This window comes from Cetorhinus maximus, chromosome 9 (assembly GCF_964194155.1).
Source record: "Cetorhinus maximus chromosome 9, sCetMax3.hap1.1, whole genome shotgun sequence".
In the NCBI taxonomy this organism is placed as follows: Eukaryota; Metazoa; Chordata; class Chondrichthyes; order Lamniformes; family Cetorhinidae; genus Cetorhinus; species Cetorhinus maximus.
In genome coordinates, this window is record NC_135887.1 from 22,186,578 (window position 1) to 22,213,764 (window position 27,187).

Consider the following 27,187-nt stretch of genomic DNA (forward strand, 5'->3'; position numbering starts at 1 on the left):
AGATGTACCTCTCATTGCATCTTTTAAATCTCAAGTTTCATTTAATGGGAGTCAAACAGTAATGATTCTTACTTAATTATGAGTCTAGGAAAGCACTTCTGTGAATGTGGGAGAAGAGAGTGAAATTCCTCTTTTAATGGATAATGGTCCAGCAATGAAATCAGGAGATACATGCCTGTGAAATGTGATTTCTGAGAATGGAATTTCATTAGCAGGTTATTAATTATCCAGCTCTGAAGAAAAGTCATACGGATTTGAAACAGTATCTCTGTTTCTCTTTCCACAGATGATGCCAGTACTGCTGAGTTTTTGCAGCATTTTTTTTATTTCAGATTTTCAGCATCGGCAGTATTTTACTTTCATATTAATTATCCCTGTTCTACCCTTGGAGAGGACCAACCTGTGGCTTTCAATAAAGATTTCACATAAAATTTATAGAACAGAAACAAGCCATTTGGCCCAACTGGTCCTTGCCACTGTTTAAGTTCCAAACCTCCTCTCATCCTCCTTCATCTCATTGTATTAGCAATACTTTTTATTCCTTTATCCCCCATGTGTTTATCTATTTTCCCCTTAAATGCATCTATTATATTTGTCTCAACCGCTCCACGTGGTGGCGAAATTCTCATTCTCACCACTCTCTGGGTAAAGAAGTTTCTCGTGACACATGAATTAATGAGAGGTGATCTCATTGAAACATACAAGATTCTGAAAGAGCTTGACAGAGTAAACACTGAGAGATTGTTTCCCTGTCTGGGGAACGTAGAACATGGGGGCACTGTTATATATTGTTGTATTATCGTAAATATGTGTAAAGAGAGGAACTAGTTAGCTAGGAAACCTGGGATCAAGTTAAATGCAGACAACTGCATTGAGAAGGTGACAGAATGCTCGTTCTTCAGAATGGTGTACGCACCTGACGGAATCAAGTCAGGCACTGAAAGAATCCTGGCTATCTCTGGAATGGAAGCCCCAAGAGATGAGGGAGTTTTCTTGGCTTGATCCAAAACATGAGCTCCTTCATACTGCATATGTCAGGGCACACAGCAAACCTGTGGGAGCTGATGAAAGAAGATGTAGAGTACCAGTGGCCAGAGTCACATGACGGGAGTTTCTCAAAAACTCAAAACTCAAACTCAAAAAGATAATATGCCAGGAGACACTGTCATACTATAACAGAAAGAAACCTGTCACTCTGCATGTGGGGAAAGTGGATGCTTCTATAAGGGACTGCGATCAGAGCTGGTCCAAGAGGGAAAGCCAATAGTATTTGCATCCAAAGCTCTAACCTCAGCTGCGACCAGATATGCCCACATAGAAAGAGAGCTTTTGGCAGTCATATATGAATGTGACAAGTTCCAAACATTTCTCCGTGGAAGAAAGTTCATAGTGAGAGTGATCATCATTCACTGGGGCAGATCTACAAGAAGAATCTGTGTAAAGCACTAGAAAGACTACAGAGGTTATTCTTGAGGCATCAGAGTTACGATTTCACTCTGAAATACAAGCCCTGGAGAGAAATGGTGCTGGCAAATACCCTATCTCTGTTGTCGCCAGATGAGAAACATGAGATAGAAGATCTAGGTATAAAGGTCCATCATCTAGTGAATGTAACACCATCAAGACTGAGTCTAATTGGAGGTGAGGAGTTACAGATGCTCTCTCAGCAAGTGCTCAAGGGATGGCCTGATAAAATACAGCAAAATACAGCAGTACTCGACTATCAGAAATGACATTTCACTGAAAGTTGGTGTTCTGTTAGCTGGATCAAGAACAATCATACCCATAACAATGCAGGAAGAACTTCTCCAGAAGATCCATGAAGGCCACATGGGAATGGAGACTTTTAAGCTCAGTGCCAGATCAGCTGTGTACTGGATAGGCATACACAAAGACATTGAAAATATGGTGTCTACATGCAATGTATGCCAGAAGTACAGAAACACACAGCAGAAACAGGAGATGGTAGCTACAAAAATGCCACCCAGATTGTGGCAAATTATGGCAGCCAATTTATTCACACTTAATTAAGAACGGTATCTTGATAGCATTGTTGATGACCCCTTCCATTACATCAGTAAAGTAATGGAAAGGGTCATCAACAGTGCTATCAAGTGGCATTTGCTTAGCAATAAGCTGCTCACTGATGCCCAGCTTGGGTTCCGCCAGGGCCACTCAGCTCCTGACCTCATTACAGCCTTGCTTCAAACATGGACAAAAGAGCTGAACTCCCAAGGTGAGGTGAGAGTGGTTGCCCTTGACATCAAGGCAGCATTTGACAGAGTTTGCCATTAAGGAGCCTTAGTAAAACTGGAGTCAATGGGAATCAGGGGGAAAACTCTCCATTGGTTAGAGTAATACCTAGCACAAAGGAAAATGTTTGTGGTTGTTGGAGGTCAGTCATCTCACCTCCAGGACATCACTGCAGGAGTTCCTCAGGGTAGTGTCCTCGGCCCAACCATCTTCAGCTGCATCACCAATGACCTTCCTTCCATCATTAGGTCAGAAGTGGGGATGTTTGCTGATGATTGCACGATGTTCAGCGCCATTTGTGGCTCCTCAGATAATGAAGCAGTCTATGTCCAAATGCAGCAAGACCTGGACAATATCCAGGCTTGGGCTGACAAGTGGCAAGTAACATTTGAACCACACAAGTGCCAGGCAATGACCAACTCCAACAAGAGAGAATCCAACTATCGCCCCTTAATGTTCAATGACATTACCATCACTAAATCCCCCACTATCAACATCCTGGGGGGTTACCATTGACCAGAAACTGAACTGGACTAGTCATATAAATACTATGGCTACAAGAGCAGGTCAGAGGCTAGGAATAGTGCAATGAGTAACCCATCTCCTGACTCTCCAAAGTCTGTCCACCATCTACAAGGCACAAGTCAGGAGTGTGATGGGATACTCCCCACTTGCCTGGATGAGTGCAGTTCCCACAACGCTCAAGAAGCTTGACACCATCCAAGACAAAGCAGCCCGCTTGATTGGCACCACATCCACAAACATTCACTCCCTCCACCACTGACGCACAGAAGCAGCAGTGTGTACCATCTACAAGATGCACTGCAGGAATTCACCAAGGCTCCTTCAGCAGCACCTTCCAAACCCACGACCACTACCATCTAGAAGGATAAGGGCAGCAGATAGATGGGAACACCACCACTTAGAAGTTCCCCTCCAAGTCACACGCCATCCTGACTTGGAAATATATCGCCGTTCCTTCAATGTCACTGGGTCAAAGTCCTGGAACTCCCTTCCTAACAGTGCTGTGGGTATACCCAGACCACATGGACTGCAGCAGTTCAAAAAGGCAGTTCACCACCACCTTCTCAAGGGCAACTAGCGATGGGCAATAAATGCTGGCCCAGCCAGCGAAGCCCACATCCCATGAATGAATAAAAAAAAATCTCATTGTCGCCGACTACTACTCAAAGTTTCTTTTTATCCGGAAGATGAAAGACTTGAGAGCCACAACAATTAGCTCAGCAGTGCGAGTTTTGTTTGCTGAGCAAGGGATTTCTGAAAGATTAATATGCGACAATGACACCCAGTTCACATCCAAGGAAGTTAAGGGATTCGCTGAACAGTATGGTTCAACATCATCATATTAGCCATGAGGACACGGATTTATAGAAAGACACATCCAGATGGTGAAAAGAACCATTGCAAAATGCCAAGAGACAAGGGAAGACTCAAACCTTGCCTCACTGACACTGACACTATCATCCATACCTCTCAAGGCTTACATGAAATCACCTGCAGAGAAAATATAAGACTACTCCGCCAAGCAAAATAACTCCTCCAAATGACCAGGAGGAAGTGAGACAACAACTCATTGAAGCACTTTCAACAAACATGCTAAATCCCTACCTGAGCTGTTGAAAAGACAAAGTGTATGTGTACAGGATCCAATCACGAAAACCTAGAGCCCAGCAAAAGTTGTTGCTGAAGCCGAGACACCAAGGTTGGACATAATTGAGACCCAAACCGATGAGCAAATGAGAAGAAATGGATTTCCATATTTGACCTACGCCAGAGCTGGAAAAACAGACAAGACCAGCAACAACACCGGAAACATTAATATCCAGGGAGACAACATTAACAACATCACCAGAAAATGACACAACACTGGCAACAGCAAACACAACTCTTGCAATACCAGGGACAACACATACAACATCGCCTGTACAGCATGCCAACTTACCACAAATGGCAAAAATGCAAGATGGGGGCACATCTTACCCACCTAAGCGATATCGTGATTAACATTTTAGAAAAGAATACATCCCAGAAAAGATGCTAAAAAGGGGTTCAGTTTATTTTCAAAAGTTGATTGATAATCTTCTTTAACTTATAAAAGTTACTGACTGGAATAGCTACACTGATACGGGCACTACGTTTTAAAGAACAAGGTATGTTAAATATTGTATTATCTGTAAAGAGCTAGTAACTAATTAGCTAGGAATTAATGTGTTGTGTGTAAGTGTTCCAGGGAGCAACATCTCACGGCTGTACTAGAGACTCATGTGATGTATAATAGAACCAGTTCCATCCAGTCCTTCTATTGTACTGGGCAGTATGGCAAAATTAAACATAAAGAGTTTCTGATTTTTCCAAGCTTAAATTGTGATTGTTAACAACCGCAGGGAACCAAAAGACAATAAAAATACATAGCAGGCACAATCTCAGGATAAGAGTCCATCGTTTAAGACTGAAATGGTGAGGAATTCCTTTACTCAGAGGGAGTGAGTCTTTGAAATTCTCTACCTCAAAGGGTTTTGGATGCTCCATCATTGACTATATTCAACACTGTGATAGACAGGTTTTTGTTTCTCAAAGAATCAAGGGATATGAAGAGCTGCCAGGAGAGTGTAGTTGAGGCAGACGATCAGCCATGATCATATTGAATGGTGGAGCAGGCTGAAGGGGCTGTATGGTTTAATCCTGCTCCTATTTCTTATGTTCTTATGTTCACATTCTCTCATTGCTTCTCTTTAAGGGATATATCAGGTCAAGAAGAGAAAGATCCCTGGACTCTTGTCAACCCTGAATTCTGTACTAACAACAGCAACCTGACAATCCAGCCCTATGGACACTTTCGACAATTTCCAGCCCTCCTATAAGTTTTATTTTGAGCTTTCCCAGTGCTTTGCCTCCAAGTTCAAAGTATTCCAAATATAACTCATTGGCTATGATTGTTGGACTCCATCAATCAGCTACTATCTTTATTTATGGGTCATATAAAAAAAAACTCCAGAATTTAAAATCCATTTGGAGCAAAAAAAACTTCCTGGTGCTTTTGAAGACAAGAACGGCTTTAAATAACGAGTAATTCGTTGCCTTTGATTCTTCTGATAGATTTAAATTATTGTTCCTTCAGGTCATCTGTGAGGGGCAGCATCTTTTTAAAGCCCCGCCAAGTCCCTGAAGGAAAACAGAACATTTATTGGTGGCGATGATGCAACATTTATACGAGGGCTGCCTGAGAATTTTTCTCGTTTATTTAGACCATTTCTGTTTGGCCTAGACTGATAAAGTAAGAGGTCAAATCAGCAAGCTGTTGGCCTTCCCCTCAAAGTTACAGCCCAAGACTTGAAGTTCAATCCCTTAGAGCCAGTGACTGCTCTTCATCTTCACTCTCAACCAGTCTGGTGAATTTCTATCACACAGGTGATAGATTACCTTATGCATCATGGGTCTGGACTACCAGCATAACTTTGGCATGTATAATATTTCCGTGCATGGATACATGGCTGGCAGCCATGCCTTCAGCTAAGCCCTAAGCTCTGGAATTCCCTCCCTAACCTTTTTGATCTCTCTGCCTTTAATTCACTTGCTAAAACATCTTTGACCAGCTGCCCTAATATCTCTTCATGTGGCTAGGTGTCAACTTACAACACTCCTCTGAAGCACCTAGGGATGTTTTCCCACATTAAAGGTGCTATTTGCAAGTTATTGTTGCATCCAAGGGATGGATGACAGATTGGCTTTAAATGATATAAATGGCACATGACTTTCCAGCGTGGCCACTAAACTATGGTCTTAACTGAGGAAATTATAAGGATCTTTTTCCCTGAATTTTACTATTCTCAAAAGTGTGATAAAAATAGTAAGTAATGTTACATTGAATGTGGCAAGAGTGAGTCAATCTAAATTCCTACCAATACAATATAGTAAAAAAAAAGTAAGTAGACATCTCCATGCACTTCTATGGCTTTGAGAAAAACTAGATTTGTGCCAGCATTTCTGGATGTATTTATCTCTGCACAGAAGAGGTTGGCCATCCAATGCAGATAGAGGATGAATGATCTTATCCGTGAAGCCAAGGGCATGCCAACCATCTCATCACTCTAAACTCTCACACTCAAGCCCATCACATATTCACTGGCATCTAGCTCACTGTCAGCTCAAGGGACATCACTATCCATTCCCGCACACATACCCTCACATGTCCATCTGGCCTCATCTCCTCTGGAGTCTGCTTTCTCAGCCCTCACCATCTTGAGGCCACTTACACAGATGAACATGTGCCCCCACACACATCCTGGGAAACCCTGCTTCCCCAGTACGGCTCTCGTTCTGCAGCCTCTTCCCTTGCCTGAGGCCACTTCTCCCCCTTCCCCAAGCAAGACCTTGCCCTGCAGCCATTGAAAACCCACACACAAACGGCTGATCTGGTAGGTAGAGACCTGCCTGTAAGCCCCCCTAAAAGTGATGTGGTGCTGTCTGTGAAGTTTGGCGCTGATGACTGCAAGTGCTGCCCGAAGCAAGGTAGGCAAATCTTCAAGTCCCAAGTGAAGTGCAGCCCATCAAGTGCACACCTTATATATACTGTTGTGAAACACGTTGACATGTGATCCAGCAGGCGGTGGGGGGGATGAGTCCAGCCTTATAAGGATATTCTGATATATTACAATGAAGTTCCTGACATCCGATGGCGGGGAACGCGGCCCCTCATCGGTGGGAGGCGTGGATGATTGCAAACTGGTTTCACAATGTCGTGAAACTGATTTTTGGCCTTCTCGCCATATTATCTGCTCACACCACCGAACATGCCCGATGCCGGCGGGCACAGAAAATCCCGGCCAATGAGAATGCAGCAGCTGTTTGATCCATTCTCTTTACAAACATAACCAGGCAGCCTTGGTGCTTTAAATTGCCTCACTTCATCCTATGATTTTGATTAACTGCTCTACTTAAAGGGGCAATGTATGCATGGTACAAATCTTGCAGGCTGAGCTCGCAGGCTAAGAGAAGGGTCTGGCCACATTATGGAAGATGATCATATCAGGGGTTACAAATTTATTTTTAAAAAGTCTCTTCTGAAAGAAATACCAAGACAAGAATACAAATAGCAGATTATAGAAGTCGGCATGTGCCATATAGCTCACAACAGAGTCCAAAATGACGACACTGCAGGAAGGGCTTGCAGAACAGCTTTTTCCCAGCACTTTCAGACCCCTGTGAGCCCAAATGCTTCCTAATGCAATGACACGTCCATCAAATGACCTCAATCAAAGGTCTCCAGGCTCGACCCCTGGTCTCTGGTCTATTAGCTGATCCGAGCTGAGGGAGCAAATAAGGAGCGCTGCTACTGGCCTGAGTGCTACTGGCATCGGGAACAAGAAAATTGCCACTCAATTGCTGCCCTGCTGGATATTGGTGGATACTGATAGTTAGCTTGAGCTCACTTCATCCACCCTTCACCTTTGGAGGTACTTGTTCACAAATATAGAAGATCCCTTTGGGAAAAATACCAGAGTGAGATAAATGGTAAGCTATCTGCTGAGTGAAGAGCATGACTGGTGAACTCAGTTAAAAACAATTTTAAAAAAAGGTCATAAACCTATGAATTCTGAAGGTCATGACATTATGAGGCGTGAGATTTCAGAATGAAAAGCATGTGAGATACACAGAGGGCTACTGTGTACTGTGTCAGAGGCAAAATGTAACTGTAATAAGTTTAGTGCTGAGAATCACAAGTCTGAAATAAGACTGTGCAACGCTGTGGAATGAATCCTGAGGATAATAAATTAGATGAGGATGATAGTAATTAACAGAGAATGTACAGAGTTCACATGGTAGTCACTTTCAGTATTGAACATCAGCATTGAGCATCTGATCAGCTGCCCCTGCCACTTCCCTCCCTTCCCCTAGCTCACTGGGCCAGGCCTCCTCTAAAGTTCTCCCCTGTCCCTAGCCTTGAACTTGCATCATTCTCTAGTTTCTCTCCTCTCTCTCCTCATGCCTCTCTGAGGTTGTGATCAACCTCCTGTTTCCTCAACTCTATTCCCACCAAACTTTTGACCACCTAACTTCCCTTCTTAACTCCCATGTTAACTCATATTGTTAATGATTATCTCTCTCTAGGTGTTGTTCCTCTTCCTTCAAATCTGCCATCATCATGCCTCTCCTCAAAAACCAACCCTTCAACCCCTACCTTGCAAATTAGTGCCCCATCTCCAACCTCCCTGTCCTCTCCAAAGTCCATGAATGTGTTGTCGCCAACCAAATCCATACCCATCTTTGCTGGAACTCCATATATGAATCCCTCCAATCAGGTTTTGACCCCTGTCACAATACTTAAATGGCTCTTATCAAAATCACAAATGACATCCTAAGTGACTGTGACAAAGGTAAATTTTCCCTTCTCGACCTCTCTGCAGTCTACAGTTGACCATATCATCCTCCACTAATGTCTCTCCACCACTGTCCAGCTGCGTGAGACTGCACTCACGTGGTTCCATTCTTATTTGTCTGATCATAGCCAGAGAATTACCTGCAATGGCTTCACTTCCTGCTCCTACACCATTACCTCTGGTGTCCCTCAAGGATTTGTCCTTGCCTCCTCTTATTCATCACCTCTTTACATCCCTCAGCAACATTCTTGAAAACAGTGACAGTTTCCACAGGTAAGCGGTGCAGCTCTACCTCATCACCACCTTTTTTGATCTCATACGCTCTTTCTAAATTGTCAAACTCTTTCGAGTTATCAACAGTCACAGATTGCAACTCTTTCGAGTACAATCACAGTTCTTGGTTTCCGGGAGTGGGACATGAACCCACAACCCTCTGATTCAAAGGCGAGGGTGCTATGAACTGAGCCACAGCTGACACCTCCCTTTCTAAATTGTCAACTCTTTCGAGTTATCAACAGTCACAGATTGCAACTCTTTCGAGTACAATCACAGTTCTTGGTTTCCGGGAGTGGGACATGAACCCACAACCCTCTGATTCAAAGGCGAGGGTGCTATGAACTGAGTCACAGCTGACACCTCCTTTTCTAAATTGTCAAGTTGCTTGTCTGGTATTCAGTACTAAACGAGCAGAAATTTCCTTCAATTAAATATAGAAAGACCAAAAGCCATTGTCATCTGCATACTATTCCTTGGTACCATCATCTGCACAGATGGGGTCTGCTTCTACAGTTGCACTGATGACACCAAGCTAATCTCCATGTGTCTTGACCCTCCACTGCCTCCGTGTTGCCAAACTGTGCATCTGACATTTAGTTTTGAGTGAATCATAACCTCCTCAGCTAAATATTGGAAGGGTCGAAACCATCAGCTTCAGCCTCTGGCCCAACCTCTGTTCTCTTACTGCGGACTCCTTGACCGCTGTATCGGGCTAAAACTAGATTATTTGCAACTTCGGTGTCCTGTATAATCCTGAGCTGAGTTTCTGACCCGCATGACCAGTCCATCACAAAGAGCGCCTACTTCCACCTCCACTTGTTAAAGTCTCTTACCATTACAAGGTCTTATCAATATTATAACCCCCTAATTATCACATCAATTTAGCCACATTTCAGCCTGCAAACCTCCATTACAAAGAGTCAGGGCTTTAACAGCCCCGTTAGTTAATACAAACATTCTGTGCACTCTGCTTTATTTTCTCCTTGTTACAATAATCGCTTGCTGAGATTGGTAAACATTTTCTCCTGTTTGGTAAAGAGGTTGAGTGGTGGAGTTATCCTCCAATCATAAAACCAACAGAGCTGATGTTTCTGAATAAGTATCACCCTCAATTATTTAAATTGTGTAAATAGCTGGCACTACTACATTAAAGCTTCATCACAGTTTCCTGATTTAAAAGATTATTTTTAGTTTAGTTTTCATTTGCTCCCATGCTCAGCCATTTATTTCTTTTAACCGAATTTCCACAGTAGCTATTTTATTTATAAAAGTAAATGGCAAGGGTGAGTTTACTAATGACAGATGCCATTAGATGCCCTGCTAAAGCAAAATTTGCCCATAGAATTACCTACAATTTACAGCACAGAAACAGGCCATTCTGCCCGTGGTCTTTGCCAATGTTTATGCTCCATGTGACCTTCCTCCCTTCCTAACATTGTCCTTCATTCCCCAACCTCAGAATTGCGCCCTCACATTGCACAGCTTCCCATCGTGTCACCTCCTGGAGTAAACTCTCTAATTTAAGGTCAACGTTTCACCATGTGGCAGCCTGTGCATGACAGCAGCTCTCCTCCTTCCATCTGTAGCCTAGCCATACAAACATTCCACAGCATAATGTGCCTCAAGTGTTTATGTCTTAAACCCATTTAATAGATTTTCCTAAGTGGAACAGGACATACATGATGAAATGAAAAAAGACATTGCTTAAAAAAATGACATGTCGAAGCTTTTCGTCTTGCACTTATCTGTACACTTCGCAAGAATACCAATATAAGGGGAAAACAACTCAGAGTTCACTTGCCAACCAATCAGCACTCTCTTCTCATACAGTATAAATTGTTATTTTCCCCTTATATTGGTATTCTTGAAGTTTCCTGATGAGTGCAAGACGAAAAGCTTCGACATCTCTATTTTCAGCAATACTCAAGTTCTGTGCTACCAAACGATTATTTGAAAAAAGACATATTTAAAGGCAAATAAACAAACCTCACAGGGTTTATTAGCAGTTCATTTCCTATCTATACTTTGTCACAAACACCATGTAAATATAAGACTTCTTCCACGTTAACTGTTGTTTTCATGTCCCTCCATGGCCTCCCCCCACTCCAACCCTGCAGCCACTTTGAACCCTACAGCCCTCCATGATCTCTTTGCTCCTTCAATTCTGGCTTCTTGCACATCTCAGATTTTAATCAATCCGCCACATCTGGCCGTGCCTTCACCTTCCTAGGCCCTAAGCTCTGGAATCCCTCTCTTGGAATGAAGGGGATTTGGTGGGGGGAAGTGATGGGTAACTGGTGGAGCCCAACTTATTATGTCTCAATCACACACAGCCCTCTTGTTAAAGTCAATGAATGGGCAATGAGAGAAATACTTGGGTTTAAGTGCAAAACAGGGAAAAATACTACCTAAAAGAGTTAAAACATAATGTAAATGTGATACTTCACATTTAAGGCCAGGTTGTGGAGTTTCAAAAAGAACCCCAAGTCCTGAAAACCTGAAATGAAACAGGAGGGCACAAGGTGCCTGGAAGAATAAAGAACAGATCATGTCTCAGGACCCATTTGAAATGTTAAGAACAAAGAACAAAGAACAAAGAAAGGTACAGCACAGGAACAGGCCCTTCGGCCCTCCAAGCCTGTGCTGATCATATTGCCTGTCAAACTAAAACATTTTGCACTTCCGGGGTCTGTATCCCTCTATTCCCATCCTATTCATGTATTTGTCAAGTTGCCTCTTAAACACCACTATCGTACCTGCTTCCACCACCTCCTCTGGCAGCGAATTCCTGACACTCACTACCCTCTGCGTAAAAAGCTTGCCCCGCACATCACCTCTAAAGTTTTCTCCTCTCACCTTAAATCTATGTCCCCTAGTAATTGACTCTTCCACCCTGGGAAAAAGCTTCTGACTATCTACTCTGTCCATGCCACTCATAATTTTGTAGACTTCTATCAAGTCGCCCCTCAATCTCCGTCGCTCTAGTGAGAACAATCCAAGTTTCTCCAACCTCTCCTCATAGCTAATAACCTCCAGACCAGGAAGCATCCTGGTAAACCTCATCTGCACCCTCTCCAATGCCCCCATATCCTTCTGGTAATGTGGCGACCAGAATTGCACGCAATACTCCAAGTGTGGCCTAACCAAGGTTCTATACAGCTGCAGCATGACTTCCCAGCTTTTATACTCAATACCCCTGCCGATGAAGGCAAGCATGCCATATGCCTTCCTGACTACCTTATCCACCTGCATTGCCACTTTCAGTGACCTGTGGACCTATACACCCAGATCCCTCTGCCCGTCGATGCACTTAAGGGTTCTGCCATTTACTGTATAATTCCTACCTGTACTAGACCTTCCAAAATGCATTACCTCGCATTTGTCCGGATTAAACTTCATCTGCCATTTCTCCGCCTAAGTCTCCAACTGATCTATATCCCGTTGTATCCTTTTACCTTTCTTTCTTTTCGGTACTGACTGGCCCTGCATTTTCCATATATATCCCAATGAAAAACAGGTGGAACTTCCATTTATATAGAGGCTTTCATGACCTCAGGATGTCTCAAAAAGCTTTCAAGCCAATTAATAACTCTTGAAGTGTCCTCACCGTTGTATTCTAGGAAACGAGGCAGCCAATTTGTGCACAGCAAGCTCCCACAATTTGATAATGACCAAATCATCTGTTTTTTGGGTGTTGGTTGAGGGATAAGTATTGGCCAGCGCACTGGGAAGAACTCCCTGCCCTTCTTCGAAATAGTGCCAAGGGACATTTTACATCAGCTGAGACAGTAGATGGGGACTCACTTTAACTTCCCATCTGAAAGATGGCATTCCCTTAGTACTGCACTGGAGTCAGCCCCTTTAGTGGAACTTGAGCCCCACAAACTTCTGACTGAGGCGAGAATGCTACCCACTGAGCCAGGGTGAAAACTGTATTTGAGCCAGATTTAAAATTCTAATGCGCTATTCACTCTCGGTTGAAAACTCTAGTCCCATCCACAGCTCATATGCAAACTACAGATGTGTTTCTGAACCTGTGTGACATGAAGTTCACACATAGCTCCATGCAAATTAAAGTGCTTGCCAAAACCAGACTGTGTGCTTTTCTATTCTGATGAGAAAACATTTAAAAACCACCTCTTGTCTTTGCAGATACCATAGGACTTGCTGCATATTCCAACCATTTTCTGTTTGATTTTTGCCTGGAAGATCCAAACCTAACTTTTTATTGGTGGTGGTATTCAACCCCTTCTTCTGAGGGAGGTTGTGAGGGAAGGAACCTGTAATTGAAGTGGTGAATTGAGACGTTTGCATGTTGGAAAGCTTTCACTATATATACTATCGTCTCCAGTGCACTGGTTTCAGGAGCAAGAGGCAGCTGGATGAGAAAGGAGGGCATGTCAATTCTAATCAGCAGAAATGGCTTTTCACTGCAGCTATTTGCAACCCTCCAAGGAGCCACAGAGGCTGCCCATTAAAACCCTGTTAAAACACTTCTGATGTTGTTGGGAGCAGAAAGCCGGAATAGCGCGGTGAATGCTGAACCCTCTCTGCCTGAAGCTGTTCACTGGTACTGTCAATACTATGAGCAGTAAGGTGCAAGATGAACAACAACCTAATTCTTCTATCAAAGTTTTATAAGCTCCCTGGGCGAGAGAGATGCGTGGGTGATCAGACAAACCAGCAGTTCACTGCTCTCATACCGACCTTCAGCTCTGAACCTTTCAAGACCTTTTTTTAAGCAAGGCTCATCTTTTTCTCAGCTTTTTTGTTAAAAGGAGAAAAATAATAAAGGACAGGCTGTCAGATGGCCGCAATTTCAAGGGTCTGAAAAATGTCATCTAATAAATTAAAAATATTAATAAATAAAGCCACTTCAGCAGAAGGGCCATTGACATAATACCAAATCAGTTAGCATGGTGATCATTACATATCATAATACCATTTTGGTTAATTGGATACAGTTACTGTTCTGAATGAATTTAATTTGATGTTTGTCATCACCCATCTCACTAATTAAAGGGAATGATAACATTTTGATGAGTACTAAGAACGTTCTACATTACAAAGTGACTATACTTCAAAAATATTTCATTGGCTGTAAAGTGCCCTGGGATGCCCTAAGCTTGTTAAAGGCGCTATAGAAATGCAAACCATTATTTTCTTATAGTCCATGATCAGTATTTAAAGTGGATTATAATTATACTATGCATCTGCCCCTTTGAATAAATTTACACGAGGAGCTGCCTATCCCTTTAATGTTCTTATAATTTAAGTCCCACAGGTTGTTCAGGCCATGAATGGACCACTGAGTGTAGTATTGAAGCCCAGGCAAAAGATGTCAGGTAAAATGCTTGCGCTGTGCTGTGTTAGCTAACCTCAGTTAGGATGGCAGCTGAGGTGAAAACACAGTCAACAGTTCTGCTGAGCCAGTGAGGTAAGGTGGAGGAGGTGGGTGAGGTGGTGGAGGAGTGGCTCGGTGAGGGGGGGAGATCAGAACCAGTCCCTGTTCCCGATCGTTACCCATTTCATATGTGTGCCTACTGATTTGGGGAGTTGGATTAACCTGGCTGTGATGTTTTCTGAGGTCACATAACCTGGAGATCCAGCAGGGAGTCAATGGCCGGAATTTTCCGCCTCTGTTGGCGTCGGGCATTGTGGCAGGTGGAGGGGGACAATATGGTGAGAAGGCCAAAAATCAGTTTCACACCGTAATGAAACCAGTTTGCGATAGTCCACTTCACCCATCAATGGCGGGCCGTATTTCCCGCCTCTGCATGTCGGGAACTAATTTCTCATTACAAGCCCCGCTTGCTGGAATCATCCCCCCATGCTGGATCATCCCCCCATGCTGGATCATCCGGGCACATCAGCGTGATTGCCTGCCAACATGTTTCACAACTCTACATAAGCGACATGCAACTGGCGAGCTCCACTTCGCTTGGGAGTTCGAAGTTTGTTTGCCTACCTTGTTTCGGGCAGCACTCACGGTCAGCAGCACAAGGCTTCGCAGACAGCACCTCTTTTAGGGGGCTCACGTGCAGGTGTCTACCTACCAGGCCAGCCATAAGGTGGGGGTGGCATTTCAATGGCTGCAGGGCTAGGGTTTGCTTGGGAAGTGGCAGAAATGGCCTCAGGCAAAGGAAGAGGCTGCAGGGCATGGGCTATACTGGGGGAGAGGGGTACCCCAGGGGGTGTGTGGGGGCACATGTTCATCTGTGCAAGTGGCCTCAAGATGGTGAGGGCTGAGGAGGTAGTCTCCAGAGGAGATAAGGCCAGATGGAGATGTAAGGGTGTATGTGAGAGAGTGAGTGGTGATGTCCCTTGAGCTGGCAGTGAGTGAGATGCCAGTGAATGTGTGATTGCCTTGTGTGTGAGTTTAGAGTGATAAGATGGTTGTCTTACCCTGGTGGCATGGATGACTTCATTCATCCGTCTTCTGCACTGGATGGCCAACCTCTTGAGTGCAGCATTCAGTGACCACCTCTGCACTGCCTCCCAAGCTGGAATGGTGAGACTGATGGGCCTCCTGTGACCAGAGCAGGGGTAGAGGATACCGTGGCAGGCCTCCATGGTGTCCAGAAGGCATCCCAGGGTTGCGTCACTGAATTGGGGGGGCTGCACTCTTCTTGACTTTTGGGGCCATGTCCTCACCAGAGCAGTCCTGGGCTGCAAGCATTGAGAAGAGTGTGCGCAGTTGCAGTTTAAATATGGTGCCCTGCGTGAGGAAGCAGCGAGGTAAAGGCATGGCAGGCAAATTGGAGGCCGCCCACCAGTGAGACAACATGTTTCCTGTGGCTGCATAATTAATGAGGCAAGAATGGGATGATACGGTGCGAAAACCTGCCATTGCAACAGGCGGTTTTTTTCCCGCCCGCTACCGCATTTTGTGCAAATCTGGGACGATTCCGTCAAACGTGTTTGAGAAAGGAAGGGAGGAACTTTGAATCATTTGCCATTACTGGGTTTGCAAGTAAGAGTTTTGTAAGGTTTCTAGTAACTGCAGCTCAATTTGATTCCTCAGTGTCTGTGGTAGTCACTGTGCTTCCTAACCACCTGAAAGCCGAGGCTCGTTGCTGACAGGATGGACAGACCCTCAGTCACTTGGCTTGCATTCAGGTGTCACATTCATTCGGAATATAAGACAAGAGGTTTCTCATTCACAGAGAAGTTACTGGGATGGATGCTATAGGGAAGAAGTCCAAACTTAATCATACCTGTTCACTGCTTCCTGTCTTACTGTACCACTTCTCAACGTTGGCAGTGTCCAACACTGGGTTTTTGCCTGTGCTTCGCGTTTTAAAAAAAACATAAAAGCACCTCCAGCTGCTGGTGTAGGACATTGGCCTTAGATTCCCGGTGCTCTTTTATAAGGATAAATAATTACAGTGGAAATCTAGGTTGGCCTGGATAAATGGAAGATCACTGCTATCATTTGGCAGTGAAAATAATAAAGCCAAAGACTGGATAACCCCAGGCACTGAAAGGTGAGTTTTTTTTTAAATTCGTTCACAGGATATGGACATTACTGGCAAGTCCTGTATTTATTGCTTAACCCTATTTGCTATTGAGAAGGTGGCGGTTAGCCACCTTCTTGAGTACAACTGAGTGGCCCATCATTTCAGAGGCCGTTAAGTATCAACAACATTGCTTTGGGTTTGGAGTCATGAAGGCCAGGCCAGGTAAGGACAGCAGATTTCCTTCACTTAGTGAACCACTTGGGTTTTTATGACAATCCAGTAGTTTCCTGATCACCATTACTAAGACAATCCTTTTATTCCAGATTTATTTAATTAATCAAATTTAAATTCCCCCAGCTGCCATGGTCGGATTTGAACTCAAGTCTCTGGAACATTAGCCCAGGCCTCTAGATTACTAGTGCATATCAAGACCACTATATTGCTGGTCCCTTCTAGCCAATCTGGAGCAAACAGTTCCTCACCTACACTGTCTGAAAATCTCAGGATCACTTAATTGATAAACAAGCACAAGGAAAAAGTTGAGCATCAAAAGCCCTGGGACTGAGACTGGGACTGGGACAGGGCCTGCAGCAGGCAAACAGGCTGGGTTTATTTTGCAACAGGAAACAGAAATTCTCCCTTCAGGTCATTAACTCTAAGGTGTCCTTAACAGTGCTTTGAGTTCACCTGCGACATTTCAATTATCCACGCTGAGAATGATCTCGGACAACATTCTTTACAATGCATAGAAGGGAGGACCAGCTGAGCCTGCAAGTTTAGCCATATCCTACAGAATGGCAAATACAACATTGGACACTAACATGAACCTTCAATAAAGAGTGAACGCTAAATCCCCTGTAACCATCAATGTGTGCCAACCATGAGGCGTGTCAACATTATTAGCTCTCTAAGTTAGTCTCAACAAATAATGATGATGCACACATGAATGAAGTGAAACTAACATAATGTGAAATATTTACAAGTGGGATTTAAACTTGAAAAGCCACCTTTGTGCTCGCAATAATTCTTATGCTAATTGCAATTGAGTTGGGCAGGAAAGTAATGACCGTGATGAAGAGGCTCCCAATTTGTCCAGGAGGCTCTTTAACAGCCTGCCTGTACCTGCTGCATTGTCAGCTGACAGTGAGTTTCACCACTGAAAAGCTTCCTCCACCACATGATCGCACATGTGCGCCACTGGCACTTTAAATTTTAATTGTAATCGTGTGGAAACCAGCAAAAACAAGAGAGTGGAAGTGGTGCCCACTCCCTGTTCCACTGTCGGGAACAACACCTCACAGTTAAAATTCCACTCCATGTGCCAAGAATTTTCTGACATCAGTACTAAATTTTCATCTTACCAGCCTGAATCAGTGACCCCTTGTACTACTCTCTCAATTTAATTTAAAGTAAAGCTTGGATTTAACTTTACTACACCCTTTATTATTTTGTATTCCTTTACAAGATCACCTCTCAAGACACCTTCTCTCCAGCTCAGAAAGCCAAAGTTGCTGTGGGCTTTCCTGCAGACCTTGGGTGTCTAACAGGCCCCTGGATTGTGCTGATATTCCAGGTGTAAAGGAATGGATACTAGACCCAGTTATCTTCCCCCATCTTCACAATTTTCTTAATCAGTCTAACATTTTAGAATTAGACAGGATCACAAACCCGAATGAACACATCAGTCTGGGCTTATTTATTTTTATAAAACAAAGTAAGGGGGTAACAACAAAAAACTACTGCGGATGCTGGAAATCCAAAACAAAAACAGAATTACCTGGAAAAACTCAGCAGGTCTGGCAGCATCAGTTTCTTCTCCGCCGATGCTGCCAGACCTGCTGAGTTTTTCCAGGTAATTCTGTTTTTGTTAAGGGGGTAACAAAATTGTTGCAATTATAAACTAAAATGTGTGAAAGCTCACTTTGTATTGGTGGAGGTTGTTGGGTCTACTGAGCCTGGATGTTCACAAATGGTATGGGCTTACATTTACAATCCCCATTCACCTTCTGAAGCAGATTGTCCTCTCTTTGAGTAGGTTGCTTAAGATTTAAATAGGACAGCTAATACATTTTTTAAGCTATTTTTAGTGGCTTATGAGGAGGAGGATTGCATTTTAGGAACATAAGAACATCATAGGCCATTCAGCCCATCAGGCCTGTTCTTCCATTCAATTAGATGATTGTTGATCAATATCACTCTACCGACTCACCTTGGTTCCAAAACCCTTAATACCCTTGCCTATATTAATTTTCAATTGACCCCATACCCACAACACTTCTTTGTGTGAAGAAATGCTTTCTGCCGGCAGCACTGAATCGCATGGCTCTAATTTTAAGGTGTGTCCCATTTATCGGAAACCCCTGCAGACATGATGCAAAAAAGTTTTTCAATTAATTTTCATCAGTCACAAAGCAAATGTCAGACGCCCATTCCTGATTTGCTTGTCCCCACCACTCCGTTCCCTCCTCAGGTCCTGATCCCACCTTGCCCTGTCCAGTTCTGATTTCCACTGGTGCTGAATGAGCCAGGAGTTCACAGACAGCTTGGCTCTATTCAGTACAGCTTGTCTCCAGAGTTGAAATGTTTACGAGTGGGGATATTGTGGAAATCAACAGTTCCAGATAAATATTTTTACCAAATGAAGATAGAAAACCGCAAATGAAACAACAACACAAGAGAAAAAAGACCCAGACTACCCACACAGCTGCCATTTTGGGAAATGGGGTCATCAAGCAGCCACCGTAAACAGAGCCAGTCTCAATGGGTCAGCCAGGGCACTGGCTGCAGTTTTCCAAAGGTCAAAATACCAGCTTCCCATAGCTCTCAAACACCAAGGCCTGGGGGAATTCATTTGTTGCCAACCATTTTGGGAGGAGGGCGAAGACTAACATCCCACTATTTTTGAGTATTTATGAAATTATATTTACATAGTGATATATGCTTCAGATAAATTTGGTTTCAATCCTATCCAAGAGAGCATTTTATTAGACCCAGCATAGTCCAGGATATCCTCAAGGCTCAAAGCAAAATCAGAAGGTAGGTTCAATGGCATGGTTAAGGCAGGTCTAATTGTTGAGGTCACTGTGATTGCTATTTCTTGAAGGACCCTAACCTTTCATTTAAGTACTGTGCTGTTAGATCTCTATTATGTTTACTATGTAATTTAGTTTCCTGTTACAGGAGCCCTAATCTCGGTTATCTTCACTCTGCTAGTGAAATGGGGCACTCTGGCCCTCTTGTCACTCATGCTGCGTAGTCCAACAGCATTTCCCTCCTGCTGGTAAAGAAGGTGAGGGGGGGGTGGGGGGAGTTCCCCTTGTAATGCAGTAGTTAAATGCATTGCCTGGTGAGTTTCTGAACCATTCTAAAGACCTTAGAAAATACTCAAGAATACAGAAAGGCTACTTGGCCCATCAAACACCCCCCTCTAGCACTCCAACTCACCCTTCACAACGCTTCAATTTACCCTGCCATTCAACTTAGTCCAAAATGCCTCTATATATATTTTAAAAATGGAGCCAAGCACAGGGGGTGGATGAGTTTAAAGTAATCTTAGCATTCAAGGATGGATGCAAAATATCAACATATCACAACATATCAAAAGAATTAAATTTAATATCCAGTTATCTGCTAAAATACAAAGCCTAGCAATTTCTCAAGAAACATTTTAATTTTTCTTTGATTTGTATTTAGTTCTATGCAGCAGTACTGTGTTGGAAAGTGTGTTTGAGTGTGCGTCTTAGAGCACTAGTCTCATGCAGTGTTGTAAAGGTACCATTGCCAGATTTACTAGGCTCAGTAGCCAGGGGTCTCAGTTTACAAAAGGAATGAATTCCCAATGTGTACTCCAGGTGAGCAGAGAGTGCAAATCTATAAAATTACCCCTAGTTAGTGAGTACATGGAGACAAGGAAGGTCCTAGGATCAAACCCAGTCCTTATTTTTTTAACTGATCCCAAGAGGCAGCAGGTATGAGAGATAATTCTGTAATCCAGTGCTTGCAGCAGGGAGTGTGTGTTTATTCCTGGTACTGGGTGGGATGATACTGACACTCATGAAATTATATCCCATTGTGAGGCAGTGCCCTCAGAATAGGAGACAGAAGCTGAAGGAAGCTGTCCATGCCAGTGTTAACAAGGACTAAAAGCTGTCAGCCTCACAATGTGACTTCAGCCAATCCTCAAGGTTACTGTAAGATTCACTGGACCAATTTCAATTCTGTCACCAAATAACGGGGTTTACTTTCTTCTGAAGGGTGGGCCATGCTGCTTCAAAGTATCACCTATTCTTGGAATCCCCAGGTTCATTTGCAGTTTCCTAATCATGTGTTTTATTACATGACCTCTATGGGCACATCACTAGTTTGTAAAGCTGAGTATTGTCAACAGAAATGCACAAATCCATGTAAAACAGAGTACGACTAAAATGGAAAACATTAGTGAAATGTATTCCTCCTTAAAAAGCTTGCACCTTATAACATCAAGCCTTCTATCTTCATTCCACAGCCATTTCACATTCCCCCCCCTCCTCATGGCCACTCTGACTGGCATCTCCTCCTCTCCTGATGTAGTTGTAGTGTGTGCCTACTGGGAGCGAGTTGCTTCGCAGGAAGAATAAGAAAAGGAACGCTAGACTGCCTAATCCAACCTGACACGCTGTCTCTAGCTAGAGAGAAACTTAGCATGTCAGTCAGGTCAGCAAAGGTCAACTAGACAGTCAATAAAATATTCAATAAAGCACTCTGATATCATGGATCTAATACTTCCCAAAAAGGCTGAAATCCCTAATTTCTCTACATGCAATTTGAATGGGATTTGCTGATGCGTTCAAAGCATGCACAATTAACACTTTACAACCTAAGCTGCTATTACACCAGTGGTCTACAGAGACTTTTCTGGACAGCATAAACGTAGAAGAGAAAAAACAAATGCCTTCAAACACTGCCTGCCCAATTGTTAAAATTGCATTTATTTTCCAGGTACTTTTCAGTAACAAGAAGTCTTGGACTACTTTCTGTCAACTGTTTTACCAGAGTATTTATTTTAATTGCAAAACTATCATCGAGTGCCTTACTGCTGTGGGTTATGACTGGCAGATTGCCATTCCTGTTGGTTCTGCATCCTGGCAATTGAATCACATGCCACAGGACTTCTCAACATGTGTTTCATTAAGAGCTCCTTCACTGGCTGCTCCCACTGTTTTGCAACTAAATGAAGGTCCTTGGAGCTTTGACAAGAACAAGAGGTTCCTGAAATGAGTCTGGGGCAGTCCCAACCCAGTGCCAAACAGGCCCACAGCATAAAATCTCCAGTTCAGGTCTCGCAGCTGTGGCAAGCATAAATTTAATCTTCACTAAAAAGTCTTCAGAGGGAGGCGCCTTTTTTCTCTCTCACCTACATCGACAGCTCTCACCTCTGCCGGTGGGGCTGCCGACCTCTCAGGGCTTGAGGGCCTCCTTAATTGGATGGCAAGCACATACCCTGACCACCAATGGGCCAACTGTTCAAAAAAACGATGCCAGGGTCCTGATACAGTCTCATGGGCATGTGCTGCCCTGGACTATCTCACACATTAATAGGGTTGCCAACTCTCCAGGATTGGCCTGGAGTCGCCTAGAAATGAAGATTAACATTCAGGACACTGCTGTGAGCAACCTGGGGAGAAACATCATAAAGACATTTTTAAAAATATTTTCTTTTCACTTTCTTTGAACACTTTGGTTTTATAAGTTATAAAACAAAACTGAAGATGGGAGAAAGGCTGTTTGACAGTCAAGACTAATTCACATGGGTACCAAAGAGTCTTTTCACTTTCCAATTGGCCATGGGAAGGTTGTGCATCCTGAGGTTGGATGTGTTGGGTAACCGATGGCATGAGAATGGGGCCAGAGCAGTTGGAGGCAAGAGATCATAGGTAGAATTTCCCCCCCACCGTCAACGGGGTTGTGTGGGGGCGGGCATGGGCCCGATGGGCACCCCCAATCGGGTCCGTGCCGCCATTTTATGTGGGCGGGCCAATTAAGGCCTGCCCAGCGTGACACGCACCCGGAAGCACTGTGTGCTCCCTGTGTGGGTTGTGGGGAGGGGGTGGGTTCCCTGAGTCGGGAGTGCTTGCGAGAGAGTGCAGAAATATCCCTGAGGCACAGTTTTAAGTTTTAAAAGGTTAATAAAGTAGAGAAATAATTTTTATGACATGCCCCCTCATGTGAGACTGCCACATGAGCTGGGACATGTGCATTAATTTTAATAAAAATTTGTGTAAAAATTTAAAATCATTCATGAAACCTCATCCCACCCGTGGATGAGGTTCCATGAATAATGTGAAGGCCGCCTGGGTTCTTCGTCTGCCCGCCAAGGAACGGGCAACTCAGGTAACTGCTTAATTGCCTTTTTAAATGGCCTTAATAGGCCTTAGACAGTTCGGCGGGTGCGCAGCCAACTTGGCTGTGTGCCTGCTAAACTGAAAATCTAAATGACGTGCGGTGACGTCGGAACGCACGCCTGATGTCACCCCGCATTATTTTACACCTCGGCGAGCCTCCGCCCCCATTCGCCGAGCCGAAGATTCAGGCCCATGTGATGAAACCTCCAGCAATAAATTCAACTAGAGCTGACAACCTTGCATATTAAGTACATTCTTTTCACATTTGCTAAACAGTGTCGACAGGTTACTTGGCCAAGAAAGATGTAATTGTCAAGCCCTACTGGGGGTGGTCCAAGCACATAGTTTCTAACAGATGTCATTCGGGGCAATGAGAAGCAGAGACACAGGCTCCCTACAGTAGACTTACTGAGGCCATTTGTAGCAATCCAACTCAGGTCACCCTGAATTCTTTGCCAAACTATTTCTTAGCTTCTCACCTCTGTTGGCTCAGCTCTTAACCAACACAGCTGCACTACCGAGTAGCTTGAATCCAGCCAAGACAGCTTTACTTTGAATTCAAAGTCAATCATGATGTATTAGCAGAGCTGAAGTTGGGTCTGGGTGAAGCAGGTTTTACTTCTGAATTGTTCTACTAGAAACCTGACATAGAATTGTTGAAACTGAGTGGTGCGATATGTAAAATTATCACTGAATTGAACCAGATTATTTTGATAATCTCTCTCAATATGCTCCCTCTAATTTTTCTTTGTTGTGTGTGGCCCTTTAAGACTCCTGTCCGGTTGTGATGGTGCATCGGGGAACATTGGTTGCTTGGTGGCCTAATTGTTGTACCGTGTGATACGTACCAGATTGCTATGGCAACACACCAGTGTAGTTTCGAAGGAAAATTAGACCCTCTCCAATATTTGTTAAGGGCCGGATGAACTGAATTAATGAAGGACAAGTGGCCTCTATGTGGACATGAATCAGGCTTGTTTGCTGGTGATCCATCTCTCACCTCCAAATCCATCTGCAACCTCTCTATCCCCACTGTAATCTTTCTTGTCTCTGCCATCAATACTACAGTGGTTAGTTTTAAAAAATGTTTTCAGGGGATGTGGGCATTGCTGGCTAGGACAGCATTTATTGCCCATTCCTAATTGCCCTTGAGAAGGTGGTGATGAGCTGCCTTCTTAAGCCGCTGCGGTCCATGTGGTGTACACCCAGAGGGCTGTTAGGAAGAGAGTTCCAGGATTTTGACACAGCAACAGTGAAGGAACGGTGATGTAGTTTCAAGTCAGGATGGTGTGTGGCTTGGAGGGGAGCTTGCAGGTGGTGTTATTTCTTATGCTCCTTTGAACTTTCCTCTCATGCTTGTTCAGCTCCAATTACCTCACCTACGCACTGTTCCATCCTTTCCATTCTCATTGCATTAACATTTTGTATCTGTGCCCTCCCAGCGTCTCCTGCCCCAACCCTTTCCTTCCTAAAATTCCAAAACTATGGCACGCTTCCCTTCTCTCCTGTAACCTGCAGGCTCCTGAAATCCAAGTATAGCATCACCTAATCACTATTTCTGAAGTTACACCAGCAACCTTTGTAGGATTCTGCATTATGAACTTTGGTCCATCACTTGGGGTTTTTCAATGAAAAAGCAACACAAATTCATGCACAAATTAATTTGCTAATTATCTGAACCCATTCTTTTATTGATGATGCACAAGCAAAATACTGCAGATGCTGGATGGAAGTCTGAAATAAAAACAGAAAATGCTGGAAATATTCAGCAGGTCTGGCAGCATCTGTGGAAAGTGAAACAGAATTAATATTTTAGAACCGTGACCTTTCATCAGAACTCTGAGATCTCATGCTGCCAGACCTGCTGAGTATTTCCAGCATGTTTCTATTACTTTTATTGATGATTCCAGTCTACAGTCATCAGCTTCCTTAAGATTACAAGCCCTCAGAGTTCACAATTGACAGTCCTTCTAAGGGACAATAGTTGAATTACTCCATCTCCATGCCATTTAATGACCAATGAAGATCTTGTTTCTTCTCATTCTGCAAAGGCACAGCTTCTTCATGACCTTGCAAGTCGAACCAACAGCTCCAGGCATAGCTGGTTTCACCTTTAATGCATGTATTTATCTTTGTAGTCTCAATATCTCCATGAACTCAAATGGAACTCCTGCATCTCTTTCATTAGTAAAGTTGTCTTCAATAAAGATCAGTTTCCTCTTTCAGCTAAAGATGACCTTTCCCCTTGATAACATTCAATTCGTTATGAAGCCCAAACCCAAGACTCCACAATCCAATTCTTTCCAATATTTTAAAGCTGCTCCTGTATTTGGTGAGGGTCTTTGAATATCTCTCACAGCTTTGCACTGACAACACACCGTGCAATATACACGGTTTGTGGTAGTGTTGGTGAAGAATGAGACAAACCCCACATGTCACATGTAAATAAAAGCATTTATCCTACTGGCCTTTTAAACTGATAACCTATAGACAAGCAACATATCTTTGTGGAAATTATGTTAAACATAGCAGTGGAGACTGTCTCTCACTGAATTACCACCATGTGACCCAGCTGTTACTTAACTGTACTTTTAGCCCATTAGGAATCAGCACTTAGAGCATTAAACTCTTGAGTGTCACCCTTTATAATATTTCTGCAAGATCCATTCAGCACCAGGCAACAATACAGCCTCAGTCTTCCCACAGAATGATCTGCTTGTTCCTCAGTCCTGGCTGTAACAAATAGTTACAGATTGCATATTAACAGCTTTTGATTTCGACATAAAAATATTCCTCAATGAAATGAGTTTCTTACATTTTTTTCACACCCACACAGCTCAGTACTATTTCATTTTGTGGCCTCATGCTAATCCTTGCCAAGAAGTTCACCAACGTCTTTGTGCCTTGCTCTGCATTTGTTGAGTTAATGATACATTATTAAAAAGATTTTACATTCGTACACACATATAAAGAGAGTGTAAACTGAAACACTGTGCAGATAGATAGTGGTCTCAGCAGGCTACCTGGTGCTTACTAGATCATAGAGGGAATTGCCAGCTTCAAAATAGGCTCACAGTAGGCAGTGTTGAGCAGCACAGTAATGATACAGTGCAAGGAGACAGTGTGTCATTCACTGCAGAGAGACAGTGTGTTGATAGACTGCAAAGAGACAGTGTATCGGTATACTGCAGAGGAGAATGTTGATATACTGCGGGGAGACAGAATGTCGATGCACTGCAAGGGAGACTGTCATCAATGGGCTGCAGAGAAGCAGAATGTCGATACAGTGCAGGAAGACACAGTGTCAATACAGTTCAGGGAGACAGTGCTGATACAGTGCAGGGAGACAAAGTGTTGATACACCGCAGGGAGACAAAGTGTCGATACACTAGTGCAGGGAGGCAGTGTCGATACATTGCAGGGAGGCAGAGTGTTGATGCACTAGTGCAGGGAGGCAGTGTCGATACACTGCAAGGAAACAGAGTGTCGATACGCTGCAGGGAGACAGAGTGTCAATACACTGCAGGAAGGCAGAGTGTCAATATGCTGCAGGGAGACAGTGTGTTGATGCACTATTGCAGGGAGGCAGATCACTGTAATCAAAAAGTGATGAACTCCTGCTCTTTGTTGAGTCACTTGATCTTACCTAGGGCTTTGACTAAAGTTAGTGAATCAGTTAATGAGGAGAAAGCTCATGATCCTGGATATCGTCTACTGATTCTTGCATATGTGAGCATTGGGAAAGGGCTGGATCGAACTCTTCTACAACTGGAAAGCTTGCTAACACTATTTTCCTACAATCATAAATGAAGCAAAGTGGTTTTGGTGGAACACAAAGTGAGATTCTGATCTCAATACAATTTCAACCTGGAGGCATCAAGTAAAGGCTGGAGATTACTGCAAGAATCGAGAGAAAAATAAGAGTCACTTGGGGTCATTCATTACTCTGGTGAAACACCTGAGCCCCAGGGAAAACATTGCTTGATTGACAGTTCTGGCTCTCTGATCTCTGCTGTCAATTTTACAATGTTTATTTACACAAGGCTAAGAGGTTTCAAGAGCCTGCAGTTTCTGTTATTGATACTCTAAAGGTTTGGAAGGTTGATACTTCTATTGTGCTGTATTGAAAGGACTTTTTTAACGTAGTGTAAAGTAATGAATGAATGGCTTTTTTTTAAAGCTTTTATTACACAACCTATTGTCACTTTTGGGTTCATTGGTTGCATACAGTATACAGTATAATGGATGAATGGGCATGGAAGTGTCATTGCGTGGCATAGGGGGCATGAGGTATGGGTGGGGGCATACCTTGGTTTGGGGGTGCATGAGGGGCCATGGGGGTTGGGTGGGGGGAATACCTTGGCACAGGGGGAACGAGGAACCATGAGGGTGGGTGGGGAGCATACCTTGGCATAGGGGC

The 27,187-nt window shown here is 43.6% G+C and overlaps 1 protein-coding gene across 6 annotated transcripts in view; it reads right to left on the minus strand.

Annotated features, from left to right (window-relative positions):
- The window catches only part of bcas3 (BCAS3 microtubule associated cell migration factor), a 1,018,944-nt gene that overhangs the window by 156,889 nt on the left and 834,868 nt on the right, over positions 1-27,187 (minus strand). The window lies entirely within an intron of this gene.